At 39.6% G+C, this 24,581-nt stretch overlaps 1 pseudogene; it reads right to left on the bottom strand.

Moving 5' to 3' along the window:
• LOC138904629 (putative Peroxidase 48) overlaps positions 1-24,581 on the bottom strand; it is a 122,193-nt pseudogene that overhangs the window by 9,670 nt on the left and 87,942 nt on the right.

The raw sequence follows: 24,581 nt of genomic DNA, 5'->3' as shown, positions 1-24,581 counted from the left end.
CTGACAGTCCGAGATGACCAAAGGAAGAAGTCTCAATCCAGAATAAAAGAAAAAAAGAAGAAGAGAAGTGAATCCAAAATGTAGAAGCCGATGAAAGATGTGAACTGCTCAAGACATGGCTGAAGTCACAAGCTTTGCATGTCCCGTCTTGATCCAAAAAGCTGAAGAAGAAAGAACTAGCACCTGCAACTAGCAAGCATCAAGGTTCAAATCAAAAGTCCGCATGAAGAACCATTCAAGACTCAAGATCAGGCTTCAGAAGACTCATAGATAGGAATCTTGTAACTCATAGCTGATAGGCTTAGTTAGTTTCTTTTTCATTTTGACTTTGGTGTAATAGGGAGCTCAGGAAGAAAGAGCAGCAGCAGCAGTAGAAGTGAAATCACAGCATCTCGGTAGTCCCAGTTACCAAAACATTCAGAACTACACTGACCTGATTCTTTTATAGCTAAGGATATGTAGGCAACCTCCGAAGCAAGGTTCGGTCGAACTTTTCTAAAATGCTTCCCATGGAGTATCAAACGGGCAAAAATTGCTCGTAATTGCTCACTTTATCTTTTCCCGAAAACTCTTCATGTTTCCGAGCAAAGAGGGGCAGTTGTGAGCACCTAATTTTTGCCCTGATATAAAATTACTCCTAAAAAATCCAAAAAATAGCTTTAAATTATTTTTCTATATTTTTACTTAGTTTTCTTTGTACGTATTAATGTTTGATGCATTTTTAAGTTGCATTTTAAATCCTAAAGAAAATACAAAAATATTTTTATTTTTTACATTTTTTAGATTTTAATTGCATAATTAATTGCATTTGTAAAACACTAAAATACCAAAAAATACATTAGTCTACATGCATTTGTTAGCTAATTGAATTAGTTAATTGTAGAAAAATAGGCCATTAGGTTAATTTTGCAAATTAGTTGGAATTAGGAGTGTTAAATAAATTGATTAGTTTTGCAAAATGCAAAGAAAGAAAAGAGAAGGCTATGGGGTCTCATTACAGCTTTGGGCCAGGTGCTTCAAGTGGCCCATTTTCCTTCCATTCGCCCAAGCCCGCTACCCGCCAGCCCAATATCCCCCTTCATATCTAAAATAGACCCTAATTTGCCCTCTCTCTGGCGAACCACAACAGAGAATGGGTGCACTCTCCCCTCCATTCACATAAATAGAGTCAAATTTTCTCGATTTGGGATTTAAAATAAACCGGTGACTTGGGACACCATAAATTATTCCAAGTGGCGACTCTGATCAAATAAATAATCTCATTTCGAATATTGTCACTTTAATTGAAAAAACTCCCCTATCCCAATATCCCCTCGGGAAAAAGGAGGTGCGACAAAATTCACAACCAATCTTCCCGATGTTATGTCCTCCTTCAGATGATGAAGAAAATAAAAAGAAGAGAAATTTCAAAAGATGTACATGTGTTAAAAAGAGGATGCAGACTCCAGCATATGAAAATTATAGGAGTAGGATTAGAAGATATACCAAGTAATGCCACTGTTTCCCTCTCCTCAAATCCTCTGAGCGAAAACAGCTTAAGAGTTTCAGTGATATTCCCATCTGGTCGTGGAATTTCAGCCATTGCCTCATCAAAGAATGACTCCTTACTGTCCCTTCTGCCCGTAAGCACAGGATAATATAGACCACCAGCCTAAAATGTACAAAAGCAGCATGTGAAAGGGAAAGCTTAAAGATATGTAGTAATACTTGGTGATAAAGTGTCAATTTGTTCCCAAAACTAGAAGATATCATAATGCACTGTTTATAAATATTGTACCATATTTTCGGAAGTGTGCCCTGTTAACTATATGATACCTCTAAGAGGTGTAAAGCATTCTGTTATGTCCTAGATATCTGAATATGCACTACAAGATCATTTAACTAAACTATTTCAAAGATATAATAGTTTAAAGATGCAAACTTGATGTAGAAATGCCAATTTGGTCCGCACAGCTAGAAGATACCATAATGCACCGGTTATGAATATTCCCATATTTTCAGAACTGTGCCCTGTTAACATATACTATGTGATACCACTAGAAGGTGTAAAATGTTTTGTTATGTACCAAATATCTGAATATGCACTACAAGATCGTTTAACTAAACTATTCAAGAAAGATGGCACACATGCTAGTGCATGAGTTCCATCTATTTCACTTGCCAGATTCTGTTCTCCAATTGCTCCTTCAACAGGAACACAAAACAGATCCATGCAAAAGAGAAAGCAAGGACTACTAAGAGTAAGATTAAAGAAATCCGCAAAGAAAGTTAAGGTGCTGAGCTAATAAGAAACAAAGGATATGAGCCAAATTCATACCAGAACGATGCCATCTCTTGTTGCAAGGACAAGGATATCAGAACAAGAGACAGTCGAAGCCTTTCAATGTCCTGCTCGGGATGGCCTCACATTCAACAGTCCCATTCTCATTACTGACTTACTGTCAGCTAGCAGAACAGATGCATCACAACCCTGAAAAATCAACAAAACAGAAAATTCATTTTCTGGAAACTATACCTTATCAAAAATACAAAAACAAAAAAGTCATTGTCTGGACCTGTTTTCACAATCTGCTTCGAGATCCTTGTTTGCTTAATATCATTTCTTGACTTCCTTAGGACTCTAAAACCTCACCTCTACCTTTTCAGAAGTAATGCCATCTCATCCTCTTTTTATTACCCAAAGGAAAAGTGGGAAAAGGAGTGTGGGTACATAGACGGAGGGATATAACTACAGGTAAATATACATTAGGAAAAAGTCCAAAACTGAATAAGTGATTCTGCTGAAACTAGTGAAGATAACAGTACATGTTTTTATCTTTATATACGCATTCAAAACCGAGAAAGCAATAGACCAAATTGGATCAGTTAAAACCTCTATCTTGAATCACACGACGAACACAAGGCACAAAGACACATTACAAGATATGAAGAATCACAAGTGCACAATGCACAAATCAAGATCACGCGGCTAATTATAAAGAAAGAAGCATCCACAAGTAAATCAAAGAAATACAAGTGTATTGTGCGCGCATTAGGAACCAATGCCAAATATGAAAAAAATACAAAATCCATAAAAGTATTGTCAATACACATATTCATGGACAAAACCAGTAAGAAAAATCAACATAGAGAAAATAATTTGAAATAAGTAAAAACACACTTTTGAAAACAGGGAGGATAGAGAAGTTAAGGACATTAATACAAAAAACTAAGACAAGGCACAAAAAATCACACAATGCAACACAACAAACATCACAAGGCTAATCATAAAAGAAATGTCCACAAATGTATAAGAGAAATACAGAAAATGAAGTCACATTTGATACATGCATGGGGTGTAACAGTCTAACAGAGGAATAATAGTGACAAACGGCTGGAAGTACTTGGAATATTTTGTTCAGATCACGGACACAAGCATTTGAGATTGTACAACCAAAAAAAGCTAAGAACTGCATCAAATAACAGAAGGAAAGACGCAAAATAGATCAATTATCGTCATTTTCTTGATAGTGAGAATTAGACTTGCTCCCAAAAAATTAAAGCAATACAACATCAATGAAACAGTAGAGAATACAGTGTAAGACGTCAGTCTCCAATAATACGATTGCAAGCCTCTTCAATCCCCTTTATTTGCCTCATGATTAAAGGTTCTAAGTCCTTTTCTTGATTTAAACATGCTTAAATTTTCAAATAGCAAGATTATACGTAAGTGTGCGCACAACAGATTCATGAACAGATAAATATGCTTCTAGAGTGATGAGAAAAATTAAACGAATAATAATATAATCCCAGAAAAGTCAAAAAACCCCCAATAAGTGAATAAAGAGACTATAATTAAGATGATGCAAGAAGAACTCATGATGTACATATCAAGAATCAGCAAACTGTATACAATAACACCATTGCACATACAAGAGCACCCAAAATTTGGGAAACAAAACTGTCACGACCCAAAATCCAAAAAGGCCGTGATGGCGCCGGACACCACTGTCAGGCAAGCCAACCATAATCAATTAACTTAATTATCCATTTTAGTATTTTTGAAATAAAAAATTTTTCAATGAAATTGTAAATATAAAACTCATAGAGTAAATGATAAATATTTTTTTAGCAACTAAATTTCTTAACAATTCACAACCATTCCCAAAACCCGGTGTCACAAGTGCACGAGCATTTACTAGGGAATTAAAAATAAAATACAGTATCTGTCCAGAATACAAATTAGACAGAAAAATATAATAACTCTGAAGGAGACTCTGCTAGCTGCGGATCGTAATATAAAATGCAGCTCACCTATGTCCCCACAATTATTAACCACACCTCTGCGCCCACAAGGCCGCTATACATTTATGTACCTGCACAATAAAATGTGCAGCAAGTACAGTATGAGTACGAAAACAATGTGTACCCAGTAAGTATCAAGCCTAATCTCGAAGTGGTAGAGACTAGATAGCCGACTTTGACACTCACTATGGGTCAATAATAATAATTGAAATAAAACTAGAATATCTAAATTAGCATGATTCACAGAATTTACAATAATTTATTTAACCAGCAGAAATAATCAAATTCCTTCAAATGCAACAATTCTCAATATATTAATTAAATTCCTTCAATTCAAATAATTTCCAATTTATCAATTAATCTCATTTACAGGTGATGTTTGGCATATTTCGATATGTGTTGATATTACTTTGCCCATGTTTTAACCACTTTTTGATGTTATTTAATCTTTAAAACACCCAACATGGTGTAATTATTGGTTTGATGACTAATTAAGTTATGTGTGACGATTTAAGGTGTTCGGAGTGCAAAATATGAAGAAAAGGTGGTTTAGCCAGAGGAAGAAGGGTTGGATGCGTCGCATCCAACCTAGGAAAACATCATCCTGCATGCAACCTTAGCAGTGAAGTTGGGCCATAGCGTCCGCCATCGCGTGCGAAACTGGGAAGTAGAAGAGAAGGCTGGATGCGTCGCGTCCACCATCGCGTGCAAAGCTGAGAAATAGAGGACAAGGTGGATGCGTCGCATCCACCTTCGCAGGCAAAAAATTGAAATGGAGGACAAGATGGATGCGTCGCATCCATCTTAGCATCAATCCCTGAAGCCGATTTGGACTAGGAATAGGAGAGCTTTGGCCCACGACTTTTGTACGCAATATATAAGCTAAAAACGCCTCTTTTAGGTCATCTAACATATTGGGAAGAGAGAAAAAGCCACGACAAAGCTGTGGAGGCCGGAATTCATCAAGTTTCTTCTTTCTCCCACCAAACTTAGTAATTTTTATGTTTCTTTGTATGATTTGTTGTTTGGCTACCATGTCTATGTGGAGCTAAACTTCACGTTCTAGGGTTGTGGTTCTTTCATGACTATTGTTATTCGGATATTGATTTTGACTTCTTGATTTATCATATTAGTTTATTTATTCAATCTTGCGCTTAATTATTTAATTGCTTGATCACCAATTGAATACTATCTACGAATCTAGAATTGAACTCGAAAGTGGGAATTCTATATTGCATATAGGATTGAGTAGGGCAAGTTCTTGAACTCGGGCATCGGGGAACGGATTCGTAGTTAGGATAGACATATACCTAATTGCCTTGCTTGGTTGATTTACAGGAATTATAAATGCGTTCTTGTTGATTCTAACTCCATAGACATATAGGCGTTAGGTTAGCTTGAATAGGCGAGTAAGAACTCGACAGATTCTTATGAGCATTAACCCTGTCAACCAATAAGCTAGATAAATTAGTCGGTCAATTCAATTGAAGAATACAATAGGATTGTTAGATAGCCCATAACCCTAGATCGTTTTCATTATATTGATATCATTAAAATCTGCTCTTTCTCTGTTCAAAATTTATTATTTATATTTTCTTATTTAATTAGTTTAGAATAAAATATTTTTAGATTTAATTCTTGTTTAGATAATTGGGATAGTCTAATTTAGTTAATAGTTAATCATAAGTCCTCGTGGGTTCGACATCCGACTTTTAGTCACTTTATTACTTGACGACCGCGTATACTTGCGTGAGTGTGTTTGGTCGCAACAAGTTTTTGGCGCCGTTGCCGGGGACTTAGAAATTAGCTACGTGACTAAGTTAAGCTTTTATTAGATATTTGTTTTCAAGTTTTAATTTTCAGTTTGCCTGGTTTGTGTCAACGCAGGGTCTTCTCTCGAATGCAGAGGAGTAGAAGTGCAAACAACCTCATTCCTCTTGATCCAGAAATCGAACGAACACTACATAGAGTGAGAAGGGAACACGAAGCTAGAACGAGAATAGAAAGAGATTTGGACATCGCAGTCCAACCACAGCCAATAGATATGGCAGGCAATGAAGAGCGTCCGGTAATTGAAGCCGCAAGGCCCAATCTTGCGAATATGACTCAGGCTATTGTGAAGCCTGATATCACTGGGCATTTTGAACTCAAACAGTACATGGTACAGCTGATTCAGTCCACAGGACAATATGTGGGTCTATCTCATGAGGACCCGCAGAGGCATATTCAGAACTTCTTGGAAATCATGGACACTTACAATTATCCGAACGTCTCCAAGGACTATGTCAGGCTGACACTATTCCCTTTTTCACTGTTGGGGGAAGCTAAAGAATGGTTGCAAAAGGAGCCCGCGAACTCTATCCACACTTGGGATGATCTAGCAAGGAAATTCCTGATCAAGTTTTTCCCAACTAAGAAGACAAAGTCGTTGAGGAGCCAAATTCTTGGGTTCCAACAACGGGATGGCGAGACACTTCGTCAAGCTTGGGAAAGATACAAGAAGCTACTCAGAGACTACCCGCATCATTGTCAAACTGATGAGGTATTGGGTCACACTTTTGTTGATGGGTTAGATGAAGCATCAAAGATGAATCTTGACTCAGCTTGTGGGGGTAGTTGCATGGCAAGACCGTATAGTGAAATACAACTCTTGCTAAATAATTTCACTGCTAATGACCATAATTGGCAAGGAGAGGGGGATTCACGAAGGGGAATTAAACAGAAGGCCGCCGGTTTGATTGAGCTTGATGACTTTTCCGCCATGAGAGCCGATATAGCAAAATTGGCAAATCAGATGAATAGAATGACAACACAACAAATGCAACATGTACAGCAGATGTCTATTTGTTGCGAACTATGCGGAGACAGTCATATGATTGACATGTGCCCCACGAATCCTGAATCTATATACTATGTGGGGCAACAAAACAGAGGTCCTATGAATCAACATGCGCAATATGGGAACACTTACAACCCAAACTGGAGGAATCATCCTAACTTCTCATGGGGCGGAAGTCAACAGAATCAGTATAGGCCTCAAGGGAATTTTACTCAACCTCAGAAGCCACCCCAACAAATGGAAGAAAGTACGAATGACTTGCTGAAAAAGTTGTTACTAGACAATCAACAGCTCAGGACCGATTTCAGAAATCTTGAGAGGCAAATGGGGCAGTTAGCAGCAAACCAAAATACTAGACCTACAGGCTCACTTCCCAGTGATATAGAGAAGAACCCTCAAGTTAATGCAGTTACACTTAGAAACGGGAGGGAACTAGAGGAAGTGCCAAGGAAGATAAAAGAAAAACCTATACCTGGGGGGAGTTGACACCTAAGGCAACACAAGAGTCAAAGGAAGATGATGCAAGTTCAGAGCGAATGGAGGTTACAAGGCCACCACCACCTTTCCCCCAAAGATTGCAGAAAAGGAATGACGATCGCATGTTCAACAAATTTCTCTCCATGTTGAGTCAGGTTCAATTAAATATTCCATTAGTGGATGTACTTCGTGAAATTCCAAAGTACGCTAAGTACATAAAAGACATAGTGGCTCATAAGAGGAAATTGACTGAGTTCGAGACGGTTGCACTTACTGAGGAGTGCACATCAAGGGTCCAAAACAAGCTTCCCCAAAAGCTTAAGGACCCTGGCAGCTTCACCATTCCAGTACAAATCGGTAATATTAACGTGGGACGTGCTCTGTGTGATTTGGGTGCAAGCATAAATCTGATGCCTTTATCCTTGTTTAAGCAATTAGGTCTGGGAGCTCCGAGACCAACCACTGTGATGTTGCAATTAGCTGATAGGTCCATAGCCTACCCCGAAGGAGTGATTGAAGATGTGCTGCTGCAAATTGGAAAATTTATCTTCCCAGCTGACTTCATTATTCTAGACTTCGAGGCTGATGAACAAGTTCCAATCATATTGGGACGACCTCTCTTGGCTACTGGCGATGCAATAATTAAAGTGAGAGAAGGGAAAATGATTATGAGAGTGGACAACGAGGAGGCAGTCTTCAATGTCTACAAAGCAATCCAACTCCCCCGCCACTATGAGGAGCTCTCTATGATATCTGTGGTGGAGGTGGATGAGAAACTTCTTGACACGAGTGTATATCTAGGCGACTGTTTAGAAAAAGCAATCATGATGTTTGATAGCTTGGAGATGGATGATGAGGTTGAGGAGATGATGCATATCCTAGATACATCATGTGGTTACATGCAAGGAATAATCCCGTTTGAGCCCCTGAATAGGCCAAGTGGCCCCCCACCAAAGCCGTCAATTGAAAAAGCTCCAAATTTGGAACTTAAACCCCTACCCCCTCACCTTCAATATGCTTATTTGGGAAGTTCTGACACTTTACCTGTTATTATTTCTGCTCACTTGTCTAAATTACAGGAAGAAAAGCTATTAAGGGTGCTACGTGAGCACAAGCGAGCAATTGGGTGGACAATGTCTGACATTAAAGGCATTAGTCCAGCTTTCTGCATGCACAAAATCCTCATGGAGGATGGACACAAGCCAAGTGTAGAACACCAACGCCGACTAAATCCAATCATGAAAGAAGTGGTAAGGAAAGAAGTGATTAAGTGGCTTGATGCAGGTATTGTATTTCCAATCTCTGATAGTAAATGGGTAAGCCCCGTTCAATGTGTGCCGAAGAAAGGGGGGATAACCGTAGTAGTTAACGAAAATAATGACTTAATTCCAACAAGAACTGTAACTGGATGGAGAATTTGCATAGATTACAGAAAACTGAACAATGCCACCCGGAAAGACCACTTTCCCCTTCCTTTTATTGACCAAATGCTTGATAGATTAGCTGGCCAGGAATACTACTGTTTCCTGGACGGTTATTCGGGGTATAATCAGATTGCTATAGCCCCAGAAGACCAAGAGAAAACTACATTTACATGTCCTTATGGCACGTATGCGTTCAAGAGAATGCCCTTCGGTCTTTGTAATGCACCTGCGACTTTTCAAAGGTGTATGATGGCTATTTTCACTGACATGGTTGAAAGATATGTAGAAGTATTCATGGACGATTTTTCTGTGTTTGGATGTTCTTTTGATAGTTGTTTGATGAACCTTGATAAAGTGCTAGCTAGGTGTGAAGAGACGAACTTGGTGCTAAACTGGGAAAAGTGCCATTTCATGGTACGTGAAGGTATAGTTTTGGGGCACAAGGTTTCAAAAGATGGTCTACAGGTGGATAAAGCAAAGGTGGAGACGATCGAAAAATTGCCCCCGCCGACATCCATCAAAGGCATTCGCAGTTTCTTGGGTCATGCAGGTTTTTATCGTCGTTTCATTAAAGATTTTTCGAAAATTTCTTCCCCTTTGTGCAGGCTTCTAGAGAAAGACGTTACCTTCAAGTTTGATAATGCATGTCTGAAAGCATTTGAGGAGCTGAAGGGAAGATTGGTGACTGCACCAATTATCATTGGCCCCGATTGGGCACAACCATTTGAGTTGATGTGCGATGCAAGTGACATAGCAATTGGAGCGGTGTTGGGGCAAAGGAGGGATAAAATCTTTCACTCCATTTATTATGCAAGCAAAACTATGAATCCAGCTCAGATGAATTATACAGTGACTGAAAAGGAGTTGCTTGCAGTGGTGTGGGCGTTTGACAAGTTCAGATCCTATCTAGTGGGAACCAAAGTCATCGTCTACACAGATCATTCAGCTATCAGATACCTATTTGAAAAGAAAGACGCCAAGCCGAGGCTGATTCGTTGGGTCCTCCTCTTGCAAGAATTTGACTTAGAGATCCGAGATCGAAAAGGGACAGAAAATCAAGTGGCCGATCATTTGTCCAGATTAGAGAGCCGGAACCATGTAGCTGAAGGAGGGTCAATTAAAGAAACATTTCCGGATGAGCAAATATTAGCAATCACCTCAGGTGAAGCCCCATGGTATGCAGATTATGTGAATTTTATCGCAAGTGGGGTAACGCCACTAGAATGGACAGCTGACAATAGAAGAAGATTCCTACATGATGTAAGGTTCTACGTGTGGGATGAGCCATTCCTATATAGGCAGTGTGCAGATCAGTTGGTGAGAAGGTGTGTTCCTGAGGAAGAGATGAAGGCTATACTACATGACTGCCATGCGTCACCATATGGAGGTCATCACGGCGGGGATAGAACCGCCCAAAAAGTGCTACAATCAGGTTTTTATTGGCCAAAATTGTTTAAGGATGCACATGCCTTCGTTAAAAATTGTGATAGATGCCAAAGAACTGGAACTATCACGAGGAAGCACGAGATGCCCTTGCAAAATATACTGGCGGTAGAACTTTTTGATGTTTGGGGGATTGATTTTATGGGACCATTCCCATATTCTAACGGACACAGATACATCTTGGTGGCGGTCGACTATGTTTCTAAGTGGGTAGAGGCCATAGCTCTTCCTACTAACGACGCAAAGGTTGTGGTAGGCTTTGTAAAGAAGCACATCTTCACACGTTTTGGGACCCCAAGAGTGTTGATAAGCGACGGGGGAACTCACTTTTGTAACAAACTGCTGAATAATATTCTTGCAAAATACGGAGTCAAGCACAAAGTTTCCACTGCCTATCATCCCCAAACGAGTGGTCAAGTAGAAGTTTCCAACAGAGAGGTCAAGCAGATTTTGGAAAAGACAGTAAGTATGAATAGAAAGGACTGGGCCGGGAAGCTGGATGACGCATTATGGGCATATCGCACTGCGTACAAGACCCCAATAGGCACTTCTCCGTACAGGTTGGTTTATGGGAAGGCCTGCCATCTGCCCGTCGAGCTTGAACACAAAGCATATTGGGCGATTAAAAAGCTAAATATGGAGATGGACTTGGCCGGTGAGAAGAGATTGCTACAACTCAACGAGCTTGATGAGTTTCGATTGCATGCGTATGAAAATGCCAAATTATATAAAGAGAAGACCAAAAGATGGCATGATAAGCATATCCAACATCGTGAGTTTGAACCAGGTCAAGAAATTCTACTGTTTAATTCAAGGCTAAAGCTTTTTCCAGGAAAGCTTAAATCTCGATGGTCGGGTCCGTTTGAAGTGGTTAGTGTGAAACCTCATGGTGCGATAGAATTGTGTGATAAGGGGTCCAATACGACATTCTTGGTAAATGGCCAAAGAGTAAAACACTATTGGGGTGGTGACATTGCACGTCACAAGACCACAATGGATTTAGTGGAGGCATGAAGAACATGTTGCGTCGTGCCGCGACGTTAAATCAGGCGCTTCTTGGGAGGCCACCCAAGTTAGTTAGTTTATTTTTATTTTTATTTTTAAATTTTTTTTTCTTTCTTTTCGTAGGACATAGATCTTATTCAAAAAAAAAAAAAAAAAAATAAAACTAAAAAGTTCCCCAGATATGAGAAAACGAGGCGGATGCGTCGCGTCCCCCTCAGCAAAAAAAAAAAAAAAATTTTTTTTTTGACGGGCCAATTGCTCAAGGCAGTGAAGTCTGCCTATCGCGCCCGTATCGCGTCCGAAAATTTTTTGAAGGAAGACAAGGGGATGCGTCGCGTCAAAGCTCGCACGCACAGGTAAGTAATATATATTTTAACACATCTTAAGATAACCTATTCGAAAAAAAATGTTTCTTGCGACGCATCCACTCGTCTCTTTTTGGCGACGCCTACGAACGCAGAACAGAATTCTCTCATCGAAATTGTAACGCATACAAACGCAATAAGCTCAAACGCGACAGGTACGCATCATCCTCTTCGTTCTTCCGTTGGCTTCTCTCCTAATTCGTCTCTCCTCCCTCCTTCAATGGTAGCAACAAGTAGGTTTTGCAATTTCAAGATTTTTAGGGCTGTCGTTCTTGGTAGTTGTAATGGTTGCGAGATGATAAACTATAATTCCCTTCATCTCGTCCAACTTTGGGAGGGTAGTTGCATTGCTCAACTGATAGAATGAACTAGGCACACTTGTTGCATACCACATGTTCGACGAATTGTCCCTGAGGAAAATTTAGGCGTCGGTGAAGTCTGAGTAACCGAGCAACATTGGTGTATGCTTGAGAATAAGTGTGGGGTCGAGTGAGGGGCTATGTGAAATTGAATTTTTGAAGAGAGTTATCACATACTTGCTGAAAGTCATGAGCTACAATTCCATGAAGAGTGAATGGCATGACTTTACGAATAAATTGAAGTCTGCAAGCTGTTGCAATTGCTTTCAAGCTGAACTTCGCTGTTTCATCTGCTAATTGTTGAATTCTTTGCATTGCAGGTACTTAGATTCGTAAAATGACAGCAGCGAGTAAACCATCCAAGCAACAAGACAAAGATGGTAACAAGCAACCGCCCAAAAAGCCTACCGGAAGGGCAGCGGGCGGTCCAAATCCACAGAAAAAAAGGAAGCGGACGGAGAAGGAAATGGAACTGCTGCCTAGGCAGTTAAGTGATGATTCAGAGCAAGAGGAGGAGGAAACATTGGTCAGGAGGACAGTGAAGAAGGGTATTACACCAAGCAAAGGAATAGAGATACGAGAGCCTGTGACATACCAAAGAAAAGCTTCGAGAATGAGTGCTCCGACTGATAAAGGGAAGGAGAAGATTACTACAGAATCTGAATCCGATTCCGATTCGGACAATGACCACCTACAGGTCAACATGAGTGATGAAGACGAGGGTGAACCCATAGACCGAGTTGATTGGGAGAAATACTTTGTTAATGAGAAGGCATTCCGAGCCTATAAGAAGATACTGGTTTCAAAGAAGTATATTCCGGAAAAGCCGATAAACATCGGACCACTTAAGACAAAGTACTCAGAGTTTCTCAAGTCAATTCGAGAGGTGCAAAAATGGGGACCCATTCTGAAAGGTCACGGCAAAGCCAACCTCACCATTGTTAGAGAGCTCTACGCCAATTGGCGTCACGCAAGGGGAAACATTGTGCGAGTAAGAGGGGTAGATATTAATGTGTCAGCTGAAGCTCTGAATAACTTCTTAAGGGTGCCACACACACTTACAGACAGGTTTGACGCCATATGCAAAACACCAGATTATGCACACATTAAGTCTGTCCTATGCCCTACCAGGAAGGATGCAGAATGGAAGCATGGGAGTATGGAGTACCACTCTATAGCAAAGGAATTCATGAGTGCGTTAGCACGTGTGGCTCTAAATTTCATTTGTAACCGCCTGCTGCCATGCCAACATAAAACTGATGTCCCTCGTTACCGCGCACTCGTATTATATGCTTTATTAGAGGGGATACCACTCAACTTCGGAGCCATCATGCATGATCAAATGCAGCGAACCAGGATGAATTACAAGTGGAGGCTGTTCTTTGCTAATACCCTAACGGCTTTTTTAACAGAGAGGGGAGTACTATGGGACAAGGAGAATGACGACATTGAGGCTAAAGCTCCAGGACCATATGATGTCACTCATGTTCTAGAGCCGAACAAGGGAAGGTCTTCTAAGCTCACCATCCAACAATTATTTGAGCATATGCAAGCAGATATGCAAGAGAACAGGGCTGAGCTGATAGCGACTCGTGTCGAGTTGAGTGCCACCAGGGATGAGTTGAGACAGACTCGTGCGGATCTAAGCCGAGTTCAGACCGAGCAGGCCACGATGATGAAGGAGATATCATTACTCCTCAGAGCTCTGGTTCAATGTGCAGGTACAGACATCTCCCAGCTGATTGCATCATCCACTGCCGGACCATCCACTCCTGTTCCTCCCATAGTCACCGAGGCTCCACTCAACAGGCCTACTGAGGTCGCTGTAACACCTGATACAGAATCCGCACCAGTTGTTGATGATAGGAATGCTATGGATGCAGATGCTCCTCCACAGACTGCGGATGAGCCCTCCACCTTGACTTGAGGGAGTTCTTCTCACCCTACTTTACCTTGTTTGTGTGCGTTGGGGACAACGCACAGTCCTAAGTGTGGGGTGGGGGTGATTCATGTTTGATGTATGGATGAATGTACTAATATATTCACTGGATTAATGGCATAAAATAGCAGTAAATTCATCTATATGGAGTAACTATCAGTTTATCATTATGAAAAAAATAAAATAAAAATAATATATATATATATATATATATATATATATATATATATATATATATATATATATATATATATAGTATCTTTGTAGATAGTAATAATCCCCTGTGGTTTTTCTTTGTGCCTCGGTTCTTTTCCATGGGATGTAGTTTGAACCGGGTAATTTTGTTTTCTTTTTAGAGTAGAGTAGGAATGTAGGGAATAAAAGGAGGAAGAATGATGAACCTAGGTGACCTTGACTTGGTTGATAATGGCATATTTAAGCTTTTACATATGTAATATCTTCCCTTCTCACTCTGAAATTATTGATGATGCCTTGTTAAAACGGATAGCATGTTTTGTGGCGCCTATTTCTCATTTTCTTGACTTGTGTTCACTTTGCGCTTAATGCTTAATATCTCGTTGCTCCGTGAATACTTGCATTGTTTGAGAGTCGGAATGTGACCGTCCTTAGCGAGTCATGTGCCATGTGTGGTGAGGTTTTTGTGTAGTCCATGTAGTGTACTTGTGTCTAGAACTTGCCCGGTATGTGAGTTGAAGCGAAATTTTAGGTGATGCTCGGTTTGAAAAATGATTTTAGGCTTTCTTTGATCTTTTTGAGCTTATTGCTTATCACAAATAAAATCTATCCCTAGTTAAACCTTTTGAGCCTGTAGACCTTTTATTTGGTACCCACATTACAAGCCTACACCCTTTTTATTCTTAATTGACATTGTTTTGATCCTTTTACCTCTTAAAGCACTTTAAGTGTTAGATGAGCGCTAAAAGAAGTAAGAAGGGACTAAGTGTGGGGTGACTTTTGAGTGGAACCAATGAAAGAAAGAAGGGTGCACTTATTTTGTAAAATAATACGCCACTAGCGAAAAAAAAAAGAAAAAAAAAAAGAAAAAAAGAAAAAAAATAAAATAAAAATAAAAATAAGAGATAAAAAAAATATAGAGGAATAAATTGTTGTCTTATTCTTGCTAGTGGGTATGAATTAAAGTAGTGCTTAAAGAAAGAGGAAATATTGTTGGGGTGATATTATTTGTGAAATTGAAGTGGTGTTGAAGAATTTGCGCTTAAGTTATTTGATGATGTGTTAAAGTGCTTAGGAGGTTGAGTCACTATTCCTAAAATATATCCTACCCGTCCCTTAGCCCACATTACAACCATGAAAAAGTCCTAATTGATTTTAGATCGAGCGAGCTTACATTAGTAGAGATTTACATTAAGGGCAAGCCTATGGTACCAACTACATGCATGTGACTTCTTTTGTGAGAGTGAGCGATTTTCTTTGTGAGCATGAGATTCGAATGTGTGGATTGATTCTACTCTCTCTGCTTTTGTTGTGAGGGCACATGGTTTCACGAGGGATAGGTAACGTTATTAGACTTCTCTATGATGTTGGTTGTTCAAGCCATGAGTGCATTGTGACATTGAGTCGGTTTTTGAGGTTAGGATTGTTGTGAGCATGTTGTCTTTGTTCGAATATTTTTAAAGAATGGCATAAGTAAAGGGAAGGGTATGTGATGCATAGCCTAGAGCCTAATTGTTGCAAATAACCACGGTCATAGGTGCAGTGTGCTTTGAATGATAAGAGCTTAATTTTGTTTCGTCTACTATAGGATGGTTTGTTCGAGGACGAACAAAGGTTTAAGTGTGGGGTAGTGATGTTTGGCATATTTCGATATGTGTTGATGTTACTTTGCCCATGTTTTAACCACTTTTTGATGTTATTTAATCTTTAAAACACCCAACATGGTGTAATTATTGGTTTGATGACTAATTAAGTTATGTGTGACGATTTAAGGTGTTCGGAGTGCAAAATATGAAGAAAAGGTGGTTTAGCCAGAGGAAGAAGGGTTGGATGCGTCGCATCCAACCTAGGAAAACATCATCCTGCATGCAACCTTAGCAGTGAAGTTGGGCCATAGCGTCCGCCATCGCGTGCGAAAACTGGGAAGTAGAAGAGAAGGCTGGATGCGTCGCGTCCACCATCGCGTGCAAAGCTGAGAAATAGAGGACAAGGTGGATGCGTCGCATCCACCTTCGCAGGCAAAAAATTGAAATGGAGGACAAGATGGATGCGTCGCATCCATCTTAGCATCAATCCCTAAAGCCGATTTGGACTAGGAATAGGAGAACTTTGGCTCACGACTTTGGTACGCAATATATAAGCCAAAAACGCCTCTTTTAGGTCATCTAACATATTGGGAAGAGGGAAAAAGCCACGACAAAGCTGTGGAGGCCGGAATTCATCAAGTTTCTTCTTTCTCCCACCAAACTTAGTAATTTTTATGTTTCTTTGTATGATTTGTTGTTTGGCTACCATGTCTATGTGGAGCTAAACTTCACGTTCTAGGGTTGTGGTTCTTTCATGACTATTGTTATTCGGATATTGATTTTGACTTCTTGATTTATCATATTAGTTTATTTATTCAATCTTGCGCTTAATTATTTAATTGCTTGATCACCAATTGAATACTATCTACGAATCTAGAATTGAACTCGAAAGTGGGAATTCTATATTGCATATAGGATTGAGTAGGGCAAGTTCTTGAACTCGGGCATCGGGGAACGGATTCGTAGTTAGGATAGACATATACCTAATTGCCTTGCTTGGTTGATTTACAGGAATTATAAATGCGTTCTTGTTGATTCTAACTCCATAGACATATAGGCGTTAGGTTAGCTTGAATAGGCGAGTAAGAACTCGACAGATTCTTATGAGCATTAACCCTGTCAACCAATAAGCTAGATAAATTAGTCGGTCAATTCAATTGAAGAATACAATAGGATTGTTAGATAGCCCATAACCCTAGATCGTTTTCATTACATTGATATCATTAAAATCTGCTCTTTCTCTGTTCAAAGTTTATTATTTATATTTTCTTATTTAATTAGTTTAGAATAAAATATTTTTAGATTTAATTCTTGTTTAGATAATTGGGATAGTCTAATTTAGTTAATAGTTAATCATAAGTCCTCGTGGGTTCGACATCCGACTTTTAGTCACTTTATTACTTGACGACCGCGTATACTTGCGTGAGTGTGTTTGGTCGCAACAACAGGAATAACAATTAATTCCTTAACAAGCAGGAATAATAATTCATTAAATTCCAAAGATTTCCAATTTATCAATTAGCTTCACAAGCTGCAATAAACTATTAAGGTATCGTGCGATTATTATTATTAAGCACGATTTCTGCCGAGGATGTACGGCCCGATCCGGAGTGTCGTGTACATTACCGAGGGACGTGCGACATGATCCATAGATGCATCTATCCTGCCGAGGCGTTCGGCCCGCTCCACAAGAAAGGAGGACATTTTCTTATGTACCTCCGGAAGGAGAGTATATTTATTATGAGATAAATTCGGGAGGAGAACAATTTATTTTAATAATTAATTAATTTAAACAGAAAATCAAGCATATGAGATTTTCATCCTTTAATATCTTTATCTAACAATTCACAATATATTCATATATATCAATTAATATTAATTAATCAAGGAATACAATTTACACAAGTAATTCATGCTATGAGTCCTAAACTATCCGGACTTTAGCATTTATAGTAGCTACGCACGGACTCTCGTCACCTCGTGCGTACGTAGCCCCCGCAATTAGCAACAATTATTCAATTTAATCCCTATGGGATAATTTTCCCCTCACAAGATTAGACAAGAGACTTACCTCGTCTCAAAGTCTACTTTCCGATTACCACGTCGCGTTGAATTCTCGATTCGACGCCGAAAATCCAAAACTATCCAAATATTATACAAAATAATTAATATATGCTAAATGATTCGAAATTTATCTATTAAATAAATTACCTTATCCAAAATGGTAAAATTCCTAAAATTCACCCCGGGCCCACGTGCTCGGATTCTAGAAATTTTCGGATGAAAACGTTACCCATAATCTCAAGAACTTAAATATATAATTTCTACCCAATTTCATAACTATTTTCGTGGTTAAAATCTCATTTTTATAAAAATATAGGTTTTTCACCTAAACCCTTGATTTCTAAGATTTACTAGTTATAATCTACCTATAATCTATGTATTTAACTGAAGGAGTGTGGAATTAGCTTACCTTTTAATTGCTAGTTGAAATCTCCTCTCAAAAGCTCTGAAATCGCCCAACAATTGATGAAAAATAGAAAGAAATGGACTGAGTTTTCGTCCGTTTTAAGGTTCTGCCCAACCAGGTTTTTCGCACCTGCGGAAGGAGTACCGCACATGCGGCTTTTGCACCTGCAAAAATTCCTCGCAGGTGCGCATTTTCCTTCTTTTCCTGATTTCGCACCTGCGGAAGAAATGCTCGCTTCTGTACAAGTGAATGTGCGCCCATCCCTTCGTACCTGCGCATTTTTCCACTTCTACGCACAAGGCCATCGCACCTGCGCGCTCGCAGGTGCGCCAAATGCTTCGCATCCGCGATGGCTGGGCAGGTTTCTCTCGTTCGCACCTACGATTGGTGGCTCGCAACTGCGGCTGTCCAAGCGCAGGTGCAATTATGACAGTAGCTGGGAGCTTCAGTCCTTGCTCAATTTTTCAAAATTGGTCCGAGCCTCATCCGGTTAATACTCGGGACCCTCGAGGCCCCGCCCAAACATACCAACAGGTTTGAAATCGTAAAACGGACTCGCTCGAACTCTCAGAACGCATAAAACAATATCAAATCTAAGAATCATACTCTAAACCAAATTGATTCAAACTTAGGAATTTCAAGTTCTTCAATTTACTTCCAATGCACCGAAATATACTTAAACTGCTCGGAATGACACAAAAATTTTCGTGCAAGTCTTAAATCACTATACGGAACTATTCCCAAACTCAAAATTCCAAACGGACTTCAATTACTCAAAAACCTACTCCAACCCAATTTTAAAGAACATTAAACCTTCTAATAGTTGATTTTCACTATTAAGCGCCAAAACGCTCCCGAGTTATCCAAAACCCGATTCGAACATACGCCCAAGTCCGAAATCATCATACAAACCTATTGGAATCGTCAAATCCCGATTCCGAGGTCGTTTTTTCTCAAAATATTGACCGAAGTCAAACTTGGCCTTTTAAGGTTAACTTAAGGAACCAACTATTCCGATTTCAACCCAAACACATCCAAATCCAGAACCAACCATTCCCGCAAGTCATAAATCATTAAAAACATATTCGGGGAGTTTTATTTAAGGGAACGGGATTCTAACAGTCAAAACGACCGGTTGGGTCGTTACATTCTCTCCCACTTAAATATACGTTCGTCCTCAAACGTGCTAAGGAGTGTTCCAGAGTTATCCAAAATTACTGTTTAACACCTCGTGCACCTACCCGTGCTACCACACCCATTTGAGCACATTAACTCGAGCCAATCTGAACATTCTCCCCTTTATTTAGGCAAATAAGCCTTAGAGCCCAATTCTAACATCCAGAATTCTCCACCATGCATGTTTCCAACCTATGAATGTCGTATCAATCACTACACGATGCACCAATACAGGGTTGCATACCTTGGTTGAATTTAGACCATGCACCGCATCATTCACATGATCATAATATCATCCTCCGATAACAATAGCCGAAATTTAACGAATCTGATGTTCACAACACACCTCATGATACCTATAATTCCTATTCCAACTCTTGAACTGCTTCCACGATGGAAGAAATGTGTAGAAATTCATAACCAACTGCTGAGTCAACAAACTATTGAGTTTCTCCTTCTGACAAGAACCATTGCCTCATTATGGACCAAATAATGGTATTTGCTCTTTATTATACTTCATATAATCCGATCGTACTGATCCCAGATCCAATAGCGTCGTCTCACTTAGTATAAGCTACTCAGGCAATAAGCCACCTCAGACATGACAAAAAGTCTCATATGACGCAACAATGACCAAATAAGCTACGGACTCGATTGCGATACATAAGGAAAATAGACTATGGAAAGGATTACTCAACCCACGTGACTAATTAAACAACTGAAAAGGTGTCATGTACCTTCCTCAGAAAATGGGACACAAAAACACACAAAATAGAATATAGGGAACTGTACTCAACATCACACTGTTGCGACATGCAACCCGATCCGCACAAAAAGAATCTATATAAAAATAAAATACTTACCGAGCTAGAATGCTCATTACTTACAAAATATCCGAAACATCGGACACTAGCACGCTAAGTGCATAATACCATCCTTGGAAGGACCGACAGCGCCATACGCTACAAAACTCAAGCACAACTAAGGTGCGATATATGATCTGAATCTCGAGAGTCATCCTGCTCAGATAACACCATCGCTACGCGGAACCTCAACACATAAGAATTTTATCAAGCCGTTTCATAACTCACACGGCACAATATAGTATTACATGAAATAACTGACGACGAAACGACATCCAACGTCTGAATACTCCTCCATAGGGAGCTTTTATGTTGAAATGAACACATCCGGCCTGATATAGAGCCCGTATTCATATTTAAATCCATCCACAAACCTCAAGTTGATTCTGATCGCACCGTACTAGGCTAATAACCTTTCAAGGATCCATAATAACCCTTTTTCCCATAGCACACAAGAATAGCCATCATAATCAGAACAAACTTCTATAGTCCACAACCAAATGAACCGAGTGCCCTCCAGGCATAAATTCTTGAATCAGCGATATTACCACAATCTTCATACTTCGTTTCAATCTTTACTCAATCAAGTGACTACATGTCACTCTTACACAATCTTTCCGTGAGACACGCTGCCACGACCTTCCGCAACAGGTAACAAGTCTGCACATCCATGCTACCGGTTACACTAATGATGTAAAGCATATCAAGAATCCATAAATCAATACACAAGGTCTCTTACACCTGACATCGACCTTAGATGATGCCAAAAACAATACCATCTTACTTTAAACATCTAAATCCCTTTCCTGCTCATCCGAGCTCATGACATCCTTGTTAACACCGAACCGAAATCTTAAATCCTCAACTTTTGAATCCCATGCTACTTAGTGCACTTAACCACGCCAATGAACAAGAGTACAAGAATTCCATCATAACTCCCAAACCACTAATAGGGTAAATACTTTATCATATAGAAACCATCTTCTTAACTCATTTCAAGAGAACCATTGCAACACGTGACTGAATTCCCATATCCGTAGAAAATACCGGCCTCAAGTAGTGGTCTAAACCACCATAACTCTTTTGGGATCCCTCAACACATAACATGTCATAATACTTGAATTCCTTCAAATAAAATCAATTAAGGCTACCGTCAAGCCTCGCACGTACCGCCACAAATCACATGCATAATTCAATGCGCTGAAGGAACTGATCATTGCCAACATCGTGTCGATTCAACCATTGTTAGCCGATCCGTCTTTTCTCAATTTATTCTCAACTTCCCTTAGAAATAATAATAGCTCCATTCATTACATCACGAATTCAAATCCGTACTCATCCCGAGTGACCTTATTTCACGAGACCACGCTATTTCAAAACCCACTAATTTTCTCATATCTCTTCTTGTGCGCACTTTCACATCTTTAATTGGTACACACATTTTGATACTTCTTTTATGAATCCAAAGTTATTTTCTTATGTTTCTCTATTGCTACACCACAACCTGAAGATAACGCATAGTACTCCGAACCCCGTTTCATAATCTACTGCAAAAGCTCGATACTCAACCATACTACGGACTCGAGATCCTTAGGCACCACACTTTAATGTTTTTTTGAATCCACTAGGACCGGTATTGAGAGCCATTTGCTTTGACTTGTTCCCAAACATGATCAATTTCAAGGCCCTGCTAGCACATGTACTTTATCAAGGAAACATCCGACTATTTCACTTTTCTATGCATTACATCTACACGAAGCATAAACTCTGAGTCTTCCAAAAACCTGAATATGAATTGATAAGGCCAAATATGGCACACATTCCCCAAATACTTTGCTCAAATTACCACTGATGTTTTCTTTCCTTAGTTGCAATGACCCACCAATACACCGATAACAAGAAACCATACAAGTTGACACTATGCAATCCAATCATAGATGATGGGGCTCTCCCACTTAGCTTGAAGCTACAATTACAAAATTGTTGGAATCCACCGAGATTCTTTATTCATTGTTGACATGATCCTGCACACGCAACTCGCTAAATTTTCTCAAAATCCTTCTATTAACCTTTAATAAATACTCCGAACTACTAGCCACATTTACATATTAAATTTCTTACAGGAAGCTTCGTCAATACCATGCAACTAACCTGCTCACAGGAGATAACCCACCCATGGAAATTACATGCCGACATATTCCAACGCCGCTGCACTATCTGCAAATACTACGAAATCAGTAGATCATCCTGAGTCCAGGCTCATTCACCAGCTGCACCAGTCCATTCACTCCTCATGGACGTCAACTAGAGGTGCGACAATACCTTCTAATCCAAAGTCATGTTGTATCCTTCTTCATATCAAGCAACTCCTTCCTGTTTTATCCAATCTTCCTCAATATAGCAGCTAATATTACAACTTAAGTCCGTAGACCTAGTCATTGTCCATTCTACATCCCAAATCACTCCAAACGTTCCTCAAGATGTGTAATAATCCTACCACGTAACCCATGTGCTACCTTGGCACTCTCCCACTTTGGTCAACCATCTCCTTTCAGCAACTACTATGCTTTTGTTTTCTTACACTTGGCCTTTTCGGAGTCTAACCACCGCAAGGCACCTACCACATGTCCTTCCTCATCCTTCGCTGCCCAGTTGTTGTTTTAACTCAAAATCCGTCTCTATAGCACTTGAACCAATAGCTCGTTACCATCTTTAAACCTTTCTGATGATCATTCTTCTTGAGACATCAATACTAGAAACGCTGCTTCGATCCTGAATCACTGGACACCGCGATCTCTAACGACTGTTTCCCTATACAAATTCCTAACACCCCGTCGTGAAGGCCAGTTGAAGAAAACCATAACACCGACGAACCTTAACGCATTTTACAAGGCGATGACACCACATAAAAATTGAGAATTCTACCACACTCGAAAATATCAAGCTTTGTTACTCCATCAACCCCAAACCTGAACATTCATAGTTCGATTTCCTTTTCTCCGCTGGAATTAAAACATGGAACCTCTGAATCATGTACTGAGAAAAACCTTCTTTCAAGTCGTTTACTGCCCTGACACATAGATAGGCATTCTACCATTACATAAACACTATGTGATAACAACGCATGAATCGTCATAACAATCAATGCCAAATCTCAAAACCTTAGGTAGTATTGATACTGAACTGAAACGATAGAGCAGACTTCCGCAAGGCGACGACAATAGCCCAATTAATTACACAAGGAGAAGCATCCCGCACTACATCTGTAGTACCATTAAAAATTTCCTCGAACCCCAATTTATAACAAGCGCTTCACTTCGTATAAGATTGAATAAGAAGAAAATGTAGGCATAAGCCTAAAAGGAATCGAATCGCACGATGAGGAATCAAAAAAAGGAAGTATTCCTATCAGCCCTGTAGCCTCTCGAAGATAAGCACAGACGTCTCCGTACCGATCCGCAAGACTCTACTAGACTCGCTCATGACTCATGAGACCAAAGTGAACCTTATGCTCTGATACCATGTTGTCACGACCCAAAATCCAAAAAGGTCGTGATGGCGCCGGACACCACTGTTAGGCAAGCCAACCATAATCAATTAACTTAATTATCCATTTTGGTATTTTTGAAATAACAATTTCTTCAATGAAATTGTAAAGATAAAACTCATAGAGTAAATGATAAATATTTTTTTAGCAACTAAATTTCTAAACAATTCACAACCATTCCCAAAACCCGGTGTCACAAGTGCACGAGCATTTATTAGGGAATTAAAAATAAAATACAGCATTTGTCCAGAATACAAATTAGACAGAAAAATATAATAACTCTGAAGGAGACTTTGCTAGCTGCGGATCGTAATATAAAATGCAACTCACCTATGTCCCCACAATTATTAACCACACCTCTGCGCCCACAAGACCGCTATACATATATGTACCTGCACAATAAAATATGCAGCAAGTGCAGTATTAGTACGAAAATAACGTGTACCCAGTAAGTATCAAGCCTAATCTCGAAGTGGTAGAGACGAGATAGCCAACTTTGACACTCACTATGGGTCAATAATAATAATTGAAATAAAACTAGAATATCTAAATCAGCATGATTCACAGAATTTACAATAATTTATTTAACCAGTAGTAATAATCAAATTC

This window comes from Nicotiana tomentosiformis, chromosome 2 (genome assembly GCF_000390325.3).
Source record: "Nicotiana tomentosiformis chromosome 2, ASM39032v3, whole genome shotgun sequence".
In the NCBI taxonomy this organism is placed as follows: domain Eukaryota; kingdom Viridiplantae; phylum Streptophyta; class Magnoliopsida; order Solanales; family Solanaceae; genus Nicotiana; species Nicotiana tomentosiformis.
Note: the sequence above shows the minus strand (reverse complement) of the source record. Positions and strands in the feature narration are given on the sequence as shown.